Source organism: Scardinius erythrophthalmus (genome assembly GCF_964197995.2).
Source record: "Scardinius erythrophthalmus genome assembly, contig: HAP1_SCAFFOLD_461, whole genome shotgun sequence".
Lineage (NCBI taxonomy): Eukaryota > Metazoa > Chordata > Actinopteri > Cypriniformes > Leuciscidae > Scardinius > Scardinius erythrophthalmus.
In genome coordinates this window covers 1-18,535 of record NW_028296154.1, presented here as the reverse complement: position 1 = coordinate 18,535, position 18,535 = coordinate 1, and the positions used below count along the sequence as shown (strand labels likewise).

General features: G+C 38.6%; 1 long non-coding RNA gene across 1 annotated transcript; it reads right to left on the bottom strand.

Annotated features, from left to right (window-relative positions):
* Positions 1-7,409: 7,409 nt before the first annotated feature.
* On the bottom strand, positions 7,410-14,524 carry LOC308686583. Its single transcript, XR_014029613.1, has 3 exons — positions 13,983-14,524; positions 12,555-12,689; positions 7,410-8,893 (listed from the first exon to the last, which is right to left on the bottom strand). It is a non-coding gene; the product is annotated as an uncharacterized lncRNA (long non-coding RNA).
* Positions 14,525-18,535: the final 4,011 nt, after the last annotated feature.

Genomic DNA, 18,535 nt, shown 5'->3' with positions numbered 1-18,535 from the left:
CCTCTAAATGTAAGCTAGTGTGAAATGCAATTATAAACAAATGCAATTTGTGATATTCTCAATCATATATAAATTCAAGTATGTTGTTCATCATTTAACAAAGGCTGGGAAAGAACTTTTAAATATTTTAAACTCATTAAAAATGTATTGATCAAAATTAAATATGTGGTTTCAAGGACATCTAATTATTTAATTTATTAACTAAAACTGTATCAAAATATATCCACATTATTCCTCTTAGTTTCTCCACAGAATATAAAGGCAATAAATATAATCCAATTTTAACTTTATTTGATTAAAGTGCATTACATTAAAGGTTCATGACTGCAAAGGATTACAGTGATGGTAAATCTGATTTTGTCCTTAAGGAACACTTAAAATAAAATGGTTGAAATTTGGTGAACATTTCCCCAGATTTCCTTTATTAAAATTAACATACTGAAAAGTAACAAATCTGTCTTCTATAAAGATTGGATGGAAATTAACATATGGTCTGTCTTTGATCTTATTGATAATGTTCTTTTATATGCGCAATTTTGTTTAAAATAAGCATAATATAGTTTTGCACTATAAATGAATAATGTCTGTTTAAATCCTGTTCAGTTTCATCAGTTTTTTTTTAAATACGATATTGCATATTTAGTTGTTACTCCTCATCTACCCTTATTAAGAGTGAATGGTGTTCAGTTTCCAGAAGATTAAATAACCAGTTCACTAGAAACAATGATAAAATACTTACAATATCCAGTTACAGCAGTAGGAAACTCAGTGAAGTGAAGATCAGAGACTCAGTGAATCTTCTGCAGGATTCATTATTGAGATCGTACTGTCGTGCTGCAGTCATAAAGTCTGACTAAAGCAGTAAATCATGGGAGTTTTATAATTAATTATTAAATTAATTACATTTATATAGTGCCTTTTGGGGGGGGGGGGGTTATTGTGACCACGGGGAGTTAGGACAAAAGCACTCGATCGCGACCTTAAACAAAGTATGCAAAGGATGTAAGCATACTGTAAGGAGATCAGAGAAAGTCACACCTTCAGGTTTTGCGTTCACACTTAAATCAGGCGTTGATGATCATGAACGATGAGCACTGAATTAAAGGAATGAGGCAGAAGAGCAAGAGCATCACAGAAAAAAGGTGACGGCCTCAGTTATAATGATTTTACATTTGTGTTCACACACACCTAAAGAGAACAGAATGTGTGGATTGATCTGTGAGATTCTTGCTATGAGAGTTTTCATTCGCTGGACGACAGTCAATGCTGACTGATGTGGAGAATCACTATTGTGTAGTTTCTCAAAGTGTTTTATGTGTTGTTGAACGGATCTCACAAGAGTTGTGTCTGGATGAACCCAGCATTGAGCATTTGGAAATAAGTCCTCAATATCCAGACACATTGGGCCCTATTTTAATGATCTAAGCGCATGGTCTTAGGCCGTGTCCGAATCCACTTTTACTAGTTTAACGATAGGAAAAATGGTTGGTGCATGGTATAAAAGGGTTGTCCCTATTCTTATTCTTAGTAATGAGTGTGTTTTTGGTGTAACGTGCAATAAACCAATCAGAGTCTCATCTCCCATTCCCTTTAAAAGCCAATTGTGTTCGTGCCATGGCGGATTTGCTATTTGCATGGCAGAATTTGCAAGAATGCTGAATGCTTCTCCAGAGCACAAACGGATCTGCTCATGCGCGAGATTAAGGCAGACCATCTACAGGACAAGCCGGATTCCACCATATCTTTATGTACACAATAATAATCTTTTACATTGTAATCCTTTTATTTTTAATATTTGGCATGTATGTGTGCTGCTGTGCATCCCTTTGGGTGTAATAAGCAGAGTGTACGCGCGTTGTGGACCCACCTATAGGCACATATTAATAATGCACCCTTTAAATAAATAAAAAAAATATATATATATTTTTGTCTCAAAATAGCAACGCACCAATAACGCGCCTGAACACACCTCGTTTTCAGACCAGCACGCCCATGGACGCACAAATGGGCGCAAATGGATTTGCTATTTAAACAACATGAGAATGATAACTGCGTCGTGCAGAAACTGGCAAAAAAAAAAAAACTGTACTAAAAAAACTATATTATCTGACACATAACAATTACATAACATAGGTGAATAACTAAGTCATGCAATGTGAAATAAGTTCTATGCCCTATGCACATACCTTAAAAGGAACACTCCACCCATTTGCATTAAGCTTTGCAATGTTAGAAACCCAGTCATACTATTGAATGGTCGTGCAACATTTTCTCATTTTCCCCTGAGACGAGAGAAATCTGTATTTACTTCTTTACACCTCCTCCTACAATGACGCAAAAATCGTCATTTTGCGTCATTGTAGGAGGAAGTGTAAGAGGGGGGATTTCTGTTAAGACTACAAGCACTAGGCTAGTTCCAACCCTTTCAAACCCGCCCATAGGGGGTTGGACCTAATGCGCTAACAGACCTATCACAGATCAGTGCCAGTGCGTTTGATTTCACCGGCAGAAACCTGCATGTCCGGCCATCGAGATCGTCCAAAATGTCCGGGATTCAGCTTTGCTTTCTGCGGTCGCCATTCATTGTTTACATGCACACCTTTTGTTTCAATCTACCTGAATTCATTCCGATTGGTGAGTCTGAATGTAGTGTTTACATGAACTCTAAACAAGTGATCGGTTGATGTGCGTTTTACCATTGCTAAGAAAATACCCGCTCCTCCGTGAGAGATACAAGACCAGTGTCTCACAGGTGTCGGTCATCAGTAATCACGCCACCGGCCTCGCCTCGTTCTCCCGCGGCCCTAGTCTCGTCCTGCTCGCCACAGTAAACACAATGAATGGCGACTGTAGAACGCAAAAGCCGAATCCCGGACATTTTGTGCGATGCGATCTCAAAAACCCGGGCAGACTCACGGAGACTAGTTAGCTTTATTGTTTACAACTGCTCTCTAACCAGTAGGCGTGGCTTGGGAGTGGCCTCGTAGAGCAGCGAAGCAAGTGCATTCTGGGAGTTGTTGTCTTTCATCCACATGAGCCAAAAATCATTTTCTGGCTTTTCTCAGTCTAGAAAGCTCCAAATTAAAAAATAATTTCACATTTCTTTTACATAAATGACCCAATTTAAATACACATTCATCTTTCCAGAGGTGGAGTATCCCTTTAAAGCTGCAGTCTGTAACTTTTAGCGCTCTTGCGGTTAATAAACAGTCTTGCTCAAGAACATTCTCTCTGTTTATGTTCATGATGAGTCACGCAGGTACTGGGCTACTCCGCCGTGTTACGACCCGAACCAGTCTAAAATAGTCTGGATATACACTTATTATAGGTGTACCGTAGAGATTCAGGATAAGACAAAAACTTGGTTTGGAAAATGGATTCATGATGTACTCGCTCATTATATGAATGTTGTCAATTTTACACAAATTTGACATTTGCAGTAGGCCTATATGCAGCTCAGTCATACTTTTGATAAGCAGGGACAATTCGCGACTTTACATGCTTAGGAGTTCAGATATAAAAAAGCTGACTCGTTAGGTAATGTTTACGCATTGAAATCAGATGGTGGCGCGGTGGCTTCACTTGTTGTGATGTCATGAGCAATACAGTTGTTTATTAATAGCTAAGTTTGAATGGCGTCTTAAATATAACTGCAGTAGAAGTTATTTGGACTTGCATTGTCTGTTGTAGCCACGTACAACAGCCATGTAGGCTCACTATTGGCTGACGCTGGTCATGTGTGTGATGTGCGAGCCTACGTGGTGACGTACAACACAGAAGCGCTGAGCTGTTACACTACGTGAATTCACTCAATGAAAAAAACAAAAATAACAACTTTATTCAACTATTAATTTTCTTCTGTGTGGGCACACAGAAGAAAATGAATAGTCGAATAAAGTTGTTATTTTGGGGGTTTTTTGCGCACAAAAAGTATTTTCGTCACTTGATAAACTGCCACTGTAGTCACTTGGACTATTTTAACAATGTCTTTACTAACTTTTCTGGGCTGGCAAGTTTCGATCCCATAGAAGCCTATGGAGGAGTGATCCAGCTCTCAGATTTAATCAAACATATCTTGAACGAAAGTATTAAGGGGTTGGAACAACATGAGGGTGAGTAATTACTGACAGAATTTTCATTTTTGGGTGAACTAACCCTTTAAGCTGTATCATATCTTTAATACATGTTTCCCCAAAACGTTCTTAGTTAACTATACCTTCTGTCATACGTTAGGAAAGTTGGTTTACTGAATCCCTCTTAGCTTTACCTTATCACTGTTAACAGTTCACTCCGCTAATGGCCACCACTGCAAAAAGCTTCTTTACATCTCAGTCTATACGAATTTAATTCTGAAGTTGTAAAACATCCAGTTAGGCTAATACAAGTGTTTCCATACAAAGAATAAAATTGTCATTACACTGATTGTTGTTAGCTTTTAAATTATATTATCCAAAGGTACATAAGTTGGCAAACCATTAGGCAGTAAAGGCCTAGGAGTCTATTTAAAGGGAATGATTGTGGTGGGGAGTTTGCTCAAACTATGGCAGAGATACAGCGAATAGTTGTGCTAAATCAAAGACAGTGCTGTCCGCAGAGCCCTTTCAAAGGCCAGTGAAAGCATACTGCCAGATAGTGTAGTGGGTTGATTGCGCACTCTTCCCAAAATTATACCAAATAACCAGTGTTGGATTTATTTAGCAATAATTTTTATAATATCCCATGATACCTAATAAATGCAATATCAACTGGATTGCTTCTTTTATAAAGAACATATCGCTTTCTCACATAACGCAGCCCCTGCATGAGTGAATAATTGATTCTCTAGCCATTGATATCAACCAATTCAGCACCACCGCCACAGACAGCATCTGGTAATGTCGCACTTAAGAAAGTATATCTTAAGCAACCTCCTATGGTATAGTTCGGGGAACACGACTATAAATGGTATACCTTTAGTTAAGTTATACCTTTAGAGTCTTCGTAGCACTCTAAGAGACAACGTTGTCGGGAAATCGAGCCCTGGTCAGTGATGGAAAGCAGGTGCCATTTTCCAGCTTTGCATGTAGTTTTGAGTTTTGAAAAACAAGAGTCATGAGACTTCCCAGGCCAGCCAACGTCAAAAACGTAACGTACAGGTGGTCAACCAAGCCCTGTAAAAGCACAATGTACCACCCCTTTCTGTTGTAATAATCAGTGTTAAAGCTAGAGGGAGCTATGATGGGAATGTGTGTTCCATCCAGAGAAACAGACTTCTCTTCAAATCTTGAGACTATGGACTTGACTTCTTCAGAGTTTGGCATCCTAATAAACTTTCTTTTCAGTTGGCAGAGTGTAATGTCTTAATTTGGTTTTTAGTAAATATTTAAAATAAACTTGACATGATTTTATAGAACTGGCTTCTTGTAATAAACACACTGGAATAAAGTGTGTATAAATAACTTAAACATTACCGGTATGTCATCGCGTGCAGAAATGAAGGTAATCTTATCTAACACTGATATTACAGTGGCCAGTCTGTACAGTTTACAGGATCTTGCTCTTCTTGTTGATTTTATTATTTTATTTCTTCACTGGGAATAATTGGCATTCAACAAGCAGAATACGGACACACTAGCCAGAGCTTCTGCAGTAGTTCACGTTGTCCAAAACACAGAAGGAAAAGCATTGTAGAAAAAATATTATCGGCAATCACAGACATTCGCATTCCGACGAGATTAGATTTCTTAGAGGACTGCTGAGTTTGCCGAAAAACAGTAGGTAATTTTCTTCTGGAATATTTACAGAGGTTGTGTGGAAAAAACACACACAGATTTGGCAGATTCAGACGGGTGTATTGTTTACTTATAATGTTGGTTAATTTTTTTTTTATCACAATAAAAGTCATATTTGCAAACATGGTTATTTTCCACCCTGTATTTTTATACTACAGTGACCTTCTATGTCAAAGAGCAATTGACATTTTATTTTTATTATGCCATGACTGTTTAAATAAAAAATTTTTTTAAAGAAAATGTAAAGTGTGCTCCTTCCTTCACAGGAGCACACTTTACAAAGCAGAGCAAGAAGGGCTGCCTGATCAGGATGTGCTTTAAGTTTCAGAGGTTTACAAAGACTCAACAGACATTGCACTGTTCATACCACAATGGCAACGGCAAAGTCCCACTGGTTGAGTCTGCTCTTGGTAAAGTCCTTGCACACTTCTCCCATAACGTTCGCATGTAAAAAAATAAATACGACCTCGCGTTGTGTTAATCACATTTACACACTGCCTCCGAAACTGTCGTCTGTCATAAATTCGGATCGGGTTCAATTATCTGCGTTTTCAGCATTTTGAGAGGTGTTCTAACAATTCAGAGCCACTGTACAAGCGAACGCCAAAATCCTGTTCAGGATCAATTGGTTCACGGAAAGTCTTCTTTTTAATATACAGCTCCAGTATTGCTAGCAAAGCATCTAACTGAGCAACTGACATGCTGATGTAAACTTTGAATATCTCAGGATAATCCCGCAGCTCTTTGATAAGGAGGCGGAACTCTGCTTCCTCTCTATGCAATCTCAGGATTGGATGGACCCAATATTTCCTCTTTCTTTTTCTCTTTTTAAGAAGGAAGAGGACAACAAAATCACCCTTACTGCTTGAAGACTCCATTTTATATTGACTCGATTTTTTCGCAACAGATTAATTAATACGCATTGGACTCTGTGCAAGGTTTCTGTGCGTGAAATATTTTTAGGATGACAAATACCAAAAAAAAAAAAAAAAAAAACTTCGGAAATTTCGGAGTTGGTGTGCAAGAAACTTAAGAAGGCAGTCCCATCTCCTTCCAGCATCGACTGCCAGTGAGCCGGACAGTAATTTTCCACCCATCATTTCTACCCTTAGATAGGTACAGGCTTGAGCCTACCAGCTGCAGGTTGGGTGAAGTCACCAACAGCAATTATACTGTATCTTCAATCACTGGAGACTACATTGGACATGGCCAGAAGAATAAGAATCATTGAACCCTGTAGCCATTATGGAGTATTGCAGAATAATAGAGACTAACTTCTTGCCTTGTGGGTTTGTCATCCACCTTGATGCCCCCTGGTCAGGGTCGTCACGTAATGATGTTGTGTTTGACCCAACAGAAAGACCGCACTGTGGCCTGCTTGGAATAAAATGCCTGAATGCTGTAGCTATCTAAAATTGCACAGTAGCACCATGGAACTAAAATCGCAGCACAGCTACTACTGGCAGATCTAAGACTAGCTCTTGATTACAGGAATGGAGTGGTGTGATTTTGTTGTTTTTGCAGAAGACGACATGGTAATTCAGCGTATATACAGAGACAATAGAGTAGCCAGAATAATTAGAGAGAAAGGAGATTACTTCTGTTTCTATTTTTACATGTAAGCAGAGTCGTTACAGTCAGCGTTTTATAGTTTTAATTGTTAACTTGAACATAAAAAAAATGCAACATTTGTAAAATAAACTTTGTTACAAAACGTTTACAGGAGTTACAAGCTCATTTAAGGGAGAGGGAATTTTTTCATATACAGAAACTAATACACAGGTTGAGTAAAAGGTGAACTCTCGCTTTAAATTCAGGGGTGTTCTAAACCTGCTAGTGGAGAGCTACTGTCCCACAGAGTTTAGCTCCAACCCCAAACAAACAAACCTCAACCAGCAAACCACCAACCACCAAATTAAAGTGTTTAGGGTTTCTTGAAAATTACAGGCAGGTGTGCTTGATTGGGGTTGGAACTGTAGTCTGCAGGACAGTGGCGCTCCAGGGGCAGGGCTGAACACCACTGCTTTAATTTAAAGGACAAGTTTGCTGATTTTCAACCAGCTTTGCATTGTTAGAATGTCGACAGTATACGTAAAAGAACAATGTTTAATCTTTCTCCATTTTAGCTGTACTGAGAGATATGTCTGTTTATTTGTCAGAAAAACCCTGCCGGATGACACAATGTGGAGTTTTGCTGACAAATAAAGACTTTGGTTTCACTCATCTTGGAGTCAGATGGGGATGTCTCAGGTAGGGGACATCTTGGTCGATGGTCTCGAACATTTGCTCTTTGCGTGGGTATTGTGATTCCACGCAAAAAGAGAAGGGACAGTTCCCCTTTTAAGTTTTCTTAGTGTCCTAGTAGTCAAAACAAAATCATCTCGTTGGAAATGTACACTACACACTCTAGTGTTTTTTGTAGGACTGAAGTTGTCCCTGCGAATATTGGCTAACCACTGAGCCCGAATGTCTGAGTCAATCGGGAACGCATGAAAGCTTATGACGGAGTTATAACGAGATGAATTAGCACATTGGGGTACACAGCAATGTAACGATGATCTTCTCTCCTGTCGCTGATAGATTATCTTGTCCTTTTTTACTTTAAACCCGCTCATATTCGCTCTTTTCTCTTCCCTTACAGTGTTATTACGATCGGAAGTAAGCATGCACACACTTGCTTCCGGGAAGTTTAAGCACGCCATCTTGTGCACCGAGCCCATAAACGCCATCTTTGTTTGTTCCTCTGCATCTTCTTGTTTCACTCGGAATGTTTCTTCAATCCTCATGTCTTCACTCTCTTCTTTATTAAACGCCATCTTTGTTTGTTCCTCAGTAACTTCTTGTTTCATTCTGAATGGTTTATCAATCCTCATGTCTTCACTCTCTTCTTTAATAAACGCCATCTTTGTTTGTTCTTCTGCATCTTCTTGTTTCACTCTGAATGGCTTATCAATCCTCATGTCTTCACTCTCTTTTTTAATAAACGCCATCTTTGTTAGTTCTTCAGTTTCTTGTTTCATTCTGAATGTTTCTTTAATCTTCATTTCTTCAATCTCCTCTTTAATAAATGCCATCTTTATAATAGTGTCACATGGATCTCAGCTGCTTCACCTGGAGTTTTTCTGTGTGTTTGGACAATAAGATGAGAATAATTAACAGAAAGAAAAATAAATACAAACTAAATCTCTGTGACTCTTCACTGGTAAGAGTCAGTAAGAGTGAGAGTTAGTGGCCTTAAACCTGATTAGCTATAAAGAAATTGTATATTATTAAGAGAAAGCAAATTGTACAGACATATCATATTTAGTTACTTATAATTTATATATAAAGGATTTGATTAATTTAACTTGATTAAGTTTCTCTCATCACTACTTACCAGTGACCAAGTTCGTGTTCATAATAAACTGATTCACGATATAGGGAGGCAAAATATGACGCACCTTTTCTGTTACTCGTGTATGGATGGGCTTTACTGACAAACAATGACGATCATTAATGTTATTATGTACAGCATTACAGTGTTACATTCAATAATAATTAAATAATTTCACAGTTCTCTATACTATAGATTGTATAAACAGTTAAAGTATTGTCCCGAATATAAGATGATGGTTTTTTTTCTTGGAAATACATCTAAAAAAATGGGGTCGTCTTATATTCGGGGTTTAAACTTTTATGTCAATAATACACCCGAAAAAAATAGGGAGGGCCAAATACGTTTAAAACGGGTGTTTCCGCCCAGAACTGATAAATACAACTGAGTCATCAAACAACTCATTAAGCAGCTATGAATTACAGTGTGTCAGAGTGTAATGTTAGAAGATGGCGTGCCCAAAAAGACAGTTTTAAAGAAACACGCCTACTTTTTGGGACTTTAGCTTATTCACCGTATCCCCCAGAGTAAGATAAGTCCATACATACCCTTTTCATCAACGTGCGTGCCGTAACTCTGTCTGACGCACCCACCGCTAGCCTAGCTTAGCACAAAGACTGGAACGGCTCCAGCTAGCATACTGCTCCCAATAAGTGACAAAATAACATTTTCCTATTTACATGTTGTGATTTGTATAGTCACAGCGTGTACAAATAACAAGGTCACATGAGACACAGCCATCTTCTAACTGTATACATACTGGGAACTATTCTAATCGCTTATTCTAAAAAGAATATCAAGTAGCCTGTAAGTTCGAATAAGACAAATCCGACATATAATGATGGCTGTGTTAACGGTAAAGCGTCCGTCATTTAACAAATTTTTAAAACACAAAAGGATAATAAAAAATACTTTCTGACATTTTGACAGAAAAAACACAAGCAAGAACAAAATTTAAACTTAGCCCGTCAATTTTCATTTTACAATTATCTTCTCTCTCTCTCTGTGCGTGCGTCCGTGTTTGTGAGAGAGAGCTCGCACAGCACTGAGACAACGGTAGCCTACTTTGTAATCCATAAGTAACTAACGCGTTAGTTTTCATACAAAATAAATATGTAACATAAATAGGTACTTTAGTTATTATTAACACAATAACGTAACACATGCAGGCTATGTTTCTCAACACTGAGAATGAATAAATAAACGCCTGTTTCTCCAGATTCGCGCTTATCAGTAATCAGGGGTGCAAACACATGTATGGTCAAAAAAGAGAGAGGTAATCGAAGCCCTCGTCCCGCGGCAAATATCCAGATACTACATTGCCACCCTCCCCAACCCACCGTACCCCCTATAGGCACAGAGTCAAATGAAATTTAGAAAAACTATCTTGCACTTCTTCTTCTTGCTTTACTGCTACTTCCTGAAAACAATTTCACCTGATGATTTGAATAGCTCTTTTTGTAAATAATTAATAATTCTAGGATGATTGGGGTAATTGTGTAGGGTAGGCCTAGTGCATCTGCATAGAAACTAAAAAACAAAATACAAATATAAATATAAATACAATAAAACACAAATACATGAGAAATAAAGCAGTGCTTTATGTTTTTCAGGTAAATTAACTATTAAGTATTAATACAGTTTATCTTTTGACAAAACGTGATTTTTCTCTTTCTCTTTTGTTGTTTGATTAACTTTGGTGACACAAACAGCTGCAGGTATATTGGGTGCTGTCCCTTTAAGACGAATGCACGTATCTAATACTGGTAATGACACGCATCCGTTTTATTTTGACTGCATTTACGGGGAAACTCGTTAAAACGGACACTGGATTATTTTTTCGAGCACATGTCTGTTCAAACTCAAATAGATAAGAAAGAAAAGGGAATTCGGTGTTCACGAACTTCACGTGCTGTCTGCGACTGCGTGGCTCGAGATCTGTGCGCCGACAGACCATCTACATTTGGATGTTCAACATAATATATATAGCCTGATACAGCAAAGACAACGTCGGCAGTATTGACGGCAAAATAGGCTACAGAATATTTCGTTCTGTAGGCCTATTGACAGGGGCAATACTTGAAAATCGATAATTAGGCCTATTTTTTAAATTACAATTATATATGCATTTGTCAAAACCGAGAGACTTTCAAGCATCAAAATGTTATTTATTAATATGTATTTGCGCCTTCTATTTTGTCTGAAAACTTCCAACACTCTTGCGTGTCGCTGAAAAATAGGCGTCGGTTGCGGTTCTATTTCTAGCACGCGGTTTCGGCTCGGTTTGAGAAGTGTGTGTGTCACGCAGGCATTGTGCTCTAACACAAGCTCTAACCAGTTAACATGAGAGCCGACATAAAAACGGACACTCCACGCCACGCAGGGAGAAATGTGATGCAGTGGCAGATCCAGAGTGAGACAGAAACACTAGTGGTTCACGCTTGCGCACATACTGCTGGTTTGACGCGCAGCGTTCTGATTCGCTTATTTCCTATTTACTCTCAACCCCCCCCCCCTCTTAAAAAAACTCTTCGGATCTGCACGATTCACACAAGTCACCCAAACTGACGCGAAAAAAGCGGGAGGCGCCGAAAAGCGCGCTGTTTGCACCCCTGAGTAATCCACAAATCACACTAAGCCATAGTGATTTAAATTTTATTTAGATTTATTGTTCAGCATTACTTGAGTATTTTATAATTTGCATGGCTGAATGATGTCTTCCTCTTATCTGAGTAACCATTAATGAATGACGGAGTATTTTAAGATAATCCATGCGATCACTCCCGTGTGATAAACGAATCCAGATTAAGATAACTCAATTCAATATTTCAACTTTCCACATCCACCACAGGCCGTTTACCTTCTAACTCTGTACTGTCCTCTAAAATCAGTCCGACGGCGGGCCTCGGGAGTGGAAGGGGGATCAAGCGGGATTCTTTATTGCTGTCGATTTTCAGTCCCTTTTTAATGATAGGCCTTACGCATCTGTCAATCATTCCTCGCTTGCTATTTGGGAAATGAACCCAGCGCTATGATTGGTCGAACTCCGCTTATTTTGCTGTTGCTTGATTTGAGGACTGCGCGTGCAAAGGCGTCACCAGGTTTTTGCGTAGTTTAGAGTGAAAAATCGTACAAGCGTACTTTGAGCCCAAAATGCGTATCCGCTATGCAAAATGCGTACAGGTTGGCAGGTCTGCAATATCCTCAAAGTGGCCGCTTTGATGCGGCGTAAGAATGATGCGTAATGAATTAGTGATTGCCCTACGACTTCAGGGAGAAACTGCAGTTTTTATGTATAAGTTTATATTGTCTTTTGGATTTTAATATAGAAGTTACATCGCTTTCTACTAGCCTACAATAAGTGTCCAAAGAGGCATTCCTACCCTTAAAAGGAACAAATGTGGATTTACCTCTAAAAACAGTCCGATGTTGTTCAGTCGATTGATAGTCTTTCATAGATGTGTCACAACCACCATCGCCCGAGGATAAATCGGACACAGAGACTCCGGAGTCCAGTGAGTGAGCTTGCTCTTCTTTATTTAACTCTGAAATATAATAATATAGCACATGCTGTCTTTTCAGTGCTATGTGATCAAAGGAAAAAAAAACATTCATATCCCTTGGATCAGATTAGCAATGCAGATCAAACACTTGTGTTTTTTGACATGCCTACATATATGTCACTGTACATAATAGAGGTGAGAAATCAGTCACAGTGAAATCTACTAAATGAGAACTTCGAGTTTTCATTTTTGTTATATTCAGGGTCATCTTATATTCGGAACAATACGGTAATATGGATTTATGCTGCCTTCACTTTTGAAGTTGTGATTACGAGCTCATTGCATTCAAATTTTGTCTTGAGAGGGCGTTCATGCCCAATTTTTTAACTAGGAAACTATAATTCCGATAGCACATGAAGGCAGCATTAGACACTTTAAATACAAACCTTTCCTTAGCCGAATTGAATCACAGGAGCGTGGCGCAGCCTTATGATGTCATAACATCAGACCAAAATAAAAGTCTTTTCCACACACTGAAATTATAGAAATTTACATAAAGAGACCACATAGAAATAATATAGAAAACACATACAAATAATATTAAAATCATCCAACCCCTTTCACAGATACCAAAAGAAATCAATAACACTGAGCTTTTTCAAAAGATTCTGGCTCAATTACCTGCTCTTAATTAATACCAACTACAGAGCATTTGTAATATTCTCTGTCAAGGATAAAGTCAAGTATCATGTTCTTCATATTACAAAGGATTAGAAAGACCTTTTGAATATTTCAAACTGGTTAAGAATTTGTAGATCAAAATTACATTTGAGGAATTAAAACAATTCATTTAGTCTGTCTGAAATGAACACAAATTAAAATGTTTAAATTAATAATTTCTTGTAAATGCTCATGAAATCTGGTTTAACTTTCCTCAGATTATCTTTATTAAAATTAGGCTAGCAGTCTGGAATTTGTGTTGAAATGTGACTAATATAAATAACAAACATAATTTTAGTCCCTGTAATAATAGATACAAACTAAAAAGTAACAAATATTGAATACGGATTGAATGGAAATGAACATATGGTCTGTCTTTGATCTTATTCGTAATATTCTTTTATACAAGCAATTTTGTTTTTTACAAACATATTTTTGCAGGATAAAGGAATAATGTTCACTGAATAATGCCTGTTCAGTTTCATCAGTTTTTTTTTAAATACGATATTGCATATTTAGTTGTTACTCCTCATCTACCCGTATTAAGAGTGAATGATGTTCAGTTTCCAGAAGATTAAATAACCAGTTCACTAGAAACAATGATAACATACTTACAATATCCAGTTACAGCAGTAGGAAACTCAGTGAAGTGAATCTTCAGCAGGATTCATTATTGAGATCGTACTGTCACGCTGCAGTCATCAAGTCTGACTAAAGCAGTGAAACATGGGAGTTTTAAAGACATTTTAGGAGGCTGTCCTCACAGGTGAAGACAAAAGTACTCGATCGCGACCTTAAAGTCCGCGTGACCCGGAAGTTGCAAACGACTTTTCTCAATAGGGTCTGGCTGCAGACTTACGGGGCGAGTGGAGCTCCACTCAATAGCGGAAATACTTTTCTCCAGTGTTGTGACGTATTTCCCAGTGAAAAGGAATAGGCTTGTTTGAGATCAGCAAAAGGCTTGTTCGACTTCATGCAGCTCTGCGCAGACCGATCGGCGGCTGACTTGAAGCAGTGCATGCCGGTTAGAAATTTTGTCCGACTTGATCCAGCGCCGACGCCACGTGACTGTGACGTATGCCATCAAAGTACCGCGAGACCGATTCGAGAGTAGCCGGAGAACTCAGCCAGCGCAGCTTCTCAAGAGCGGCTGCACTGGGCTTCACGAGGGCTGATGACGACACAGCTGTTCCACGATTGGCCAGATCCATTGCATGACAACGATCACGTGTGTTTCGTGTTTATTCAAACACCTTTAGTTCCTCTAAAGCGCACAACAAATCAGTTTTTTATAACAGTAAACACTCTTTTCATGTAGTTGCGATGTTATATTGTGTCATGTTTATCAAAATAAAACTGATTAAAAAACGTAGACTTCATTGATAGTAGCTTATGTTGAAGGTTGAACTTTATTCTTGTTCAAACAGACGCTGTGTGAAGAAGCAGTATATAAAGTATTGAATGAAAATGTCTCTGAAACATTATTTGGCAAATATTGCATTTATTTCACTTCAGCTGTGGTAAAGTATGCAAACACCACGTGAGCGGTCACTACGGGAACCAGAAAGTGTCCGACTTCACGTCTCCGTTTGCAGCTCCTCCCCGTCTGCACGCGGCTACTCTCGCCGATCGGGTGCATCCAGCCGCAGCCGATGTCGAACACACCTTTTGATCAGCGCAGTCGGTGGAGAGCAACGTTGCGCTCGACTGCAGAATCCGACAGGTGTGCCTTGCGCTCGCGAGAGATTTTTGACATACGTCAGCATGACATCAGAGCAAGGCGGACCGCACTCGGACACATTTCTAACCGGCATGCATCTCGCCAGGGCAGGACTTAGGGTGGTGGGGGCCCCTGGGCTTGAGTCACTTTCGGGCCCTACCTTCTATACATTACTTTAAATAGAACAAAATGATACATACACAAGCTATGTATTAGCTACACAATTCTGGATAAACTGAGTATAAAAATAGAGATCACGATTCTGAACAAACAACTAAACAAAATAACATAATTTATGTTAATTGCTGAAGTCTGTTAAAAATGTTTAATTAATCTGAATTATAAAAAAAAAAAAAACTTGGGTTTGAATGAATGATTCAATTCCTCAATCAAATGCACTTGTTTCATAGATGAATCCATAGACATCATATATAGCTAGACGCCCTATTGGCCGCTGGGCGCAAAAAATGCGGCCGCCATCTTAAACCGGTCATACTCCTATTTGCGTTGCATAGCAGCAGTAGACGCCAGAGCACTGTGCAGCATATTCCTGCTCAAATCGGCGGACCATCGCTCTGGGATTACTTTTCACAAGTTAGATTTAACATTTAACATTACCGTACTATTGATTGTATTTTGTGAATAAAATATTCAATGTGTCCTGTATCATAGCTACATGTATGACGTTTGCAGCAAAAAAACCCGCGTGAAAATCGGTTCGGTATTCAGTGAGATATGATTAATTAAATGTGCTGACACCTGGCAAACAGATTACACTGAGCGGAGCGGTTGACCGGTTTAAGATGGCGGCCCCACGGCTCGTCCGTGCCAATAGGCAGTAGCGGTCGATAGGGCGTCTACCTATATGATGTCTATGGATGAATCAGCATTTTTGAACGAATCTCCTGAATGAACGATTCAATGACAAATGTTTTTTTAAAAGTCATTTGTCGCCATCTGGTGGCGTAACAATATAATCGATCCAATCGTTATTTGAAGTGCTAAGCTACTACTTTCAAAAGGTCACTGGTACCATAGATAGACAGTGTTACATGTTAAAAAACGTAATAATTTATTTATATGACCACTGATTGAAGCTTGAAAAAGTTTTTTCCAATAAATAAATAATGATTAAAAAAGTTCAAAGTAATATTGCAATGCACAAATGTCTTGGTCAGAATGAGGATAAAACACTTATTTACCTGGAAAACATGTGTTTTGATTGTGGCATTTCTTTGAGATTTAGAATCCAGTATTCCTATAGGCTAATTATTGTTTCTTTTATGAATTTAATGAAGAACTCTGTCTCGTATTCTGTCCAACCGATCCATGTAGGCTATTTTGTGTCCATTCGTTTTTCCTTTTTTAACCCGTAATTGAAAAACGAAAAATGAACGGTTGTTGTCTTTTTAAAGCGCAAAGTTGAACACCAACATTTTAATTTGAACTGGCTACACCAGCTGCTGCGCAAAAAAGTAAATATCGACGAATTTTCAGGTTTTTGTTTATGACTTTTTGCCCCTTTATTAAACATTTAAAATATTCACAAATTAATATGGAAAACATGTCGATTTTACTGGTTTCAAAGGCCAAATTAGAACCTGAAATTGATGTTTTTCCCGCAGTGCTGAATGAGAAGAGCCATTAATATTATTAATAAACTATTGCTTTGGCTAAAATCACATCTCCATCTTCGCTGTTAAGCAGATGCGCTTTTAGAGAGAAATGCACATTTCATACAGATTAATCAGAAGGTATTAGCTTTCGATTCGAATTTGTTCATTTTAAAGTGGACATTTCAAGCTTTAGCCTACACAGGCTATATTTTGTTTCAGTTCTCACGCTCCAGTTTACGGAGATCATGAAAGTGCGTCTGATTGTTTTCTTTTATTTTACAAAAGCACAACGTTTTCTTGTTATTGTGAGTTTACACAAATAAAAGTAGTTGGGAATAATGTATTATTATTTTCTGTATGACCAGAAATGATAGAGTATTTTAAGTTGTTTCCACTGTTGATAGGAAAATGCAAGTGTTCGTGCCCGCGCCTCCGTGCCATGCAGTGCGCGCTCCACACTCAGCTTTGTTCTTTTTTTGCATAAAAGCGTCTTCTAAATATAGCCTATTAAATGTTATAATTAAATAATATAAAATTATTATTATTTGCGTAGCTATACATGGACCTCGAACACACTGCGTCTTCTAAGTCAGGTGACTGTAAATGCGCAAAAACTGTTTCCATTGCAGTTTTGCGAAATATTCCTTTATCGAATTGCCTGAAAAACCACCTCATGCGAGCGTAAACATTTTTTTTTTTTTTTTTAGATAAACGGGAGTTTTTGCGAAATTGACGTGTTTCCATTGTGTTTATTTTCAATTTCAATTTCAATTTGCGCAATTTGAAGGGTAATGGAAACGCGGCTACTGTCTAATGCAGACAGGTTTTTTTCAACGGTTCGGCAGTAAACGAGGCACTAGCCTACGTAACTGCCAATAACCATCGCAATCAGCAAACCTAAATTATATTTTTCATTGCAGGGCAGGGCCAGGTAACAATGCTAGACCAATCAACAAACTTTAAATGAAAAATTAAATAACTGACATATTATTGAAAAAATCAAACGTAAACGGGCGGGGCCCCCTATTGGGCGGGGCCCATGGGCTTGAGCCCAGTCAAGCCCAATGGTAAGTCCGGCCTTGCATCTCGCGCTGATCACCGGTGATCGATTCTGCGCAGATTTTGCTCATCTCAAACAAGCCTAATCTTTATTGCAGAGTAGACCCGCAACCTACGCGCTGCCTCGGCAAACGCGAGATCCGAGCCAGATTCTATATTGCAATGCAGACGTTATTTGGGACAATTCTTATAGGACAAACAACACCAAATAGGACAAACAGTTTAACACAGAGCGCTTTGCTGAAGAGCAAAAAGCTAACAGGCTTGTTCGACTTCATGCAGCTCTGCGCAGACCGATCGGCGGCTGACTTAAAGCAGTGCATGCCGGTTAGAAATTTTGTCCGACTTGATACAGCGCCGACGCCACGTGACTGTGACGTATGCCATCAAAGTACCGCGAGAGCAATTCGAGAGTAGCCGGAGAACTCAGCCAGTGCAGCTCATAGACATAATAAATACATAGACGCCCTATTGGCCGCTTTGGAACGTTGCTGCGATACGTCAACGCGTCCGCCATTTTGTGGAGGGCAAGACTGCGCTGTAATCAATGCAAGTAAACAGCTGAGCTGCGGTTTTTCTGTATAAAAACCAAAAAAAAAATTACATTTATCAACCGATTTCGGTGGTTTGTATGTGGTGTACAAAAAAGTTCCATCTGTAGTTAGTTAAACTCTCGATAGATAGACTTATATTTTATTTTATATTTTTTAATAAGGAATGGCCAAAGCTCTGGCTTGTCATGTATTTAGCTTTTCATTCTTGGATAAGAATTG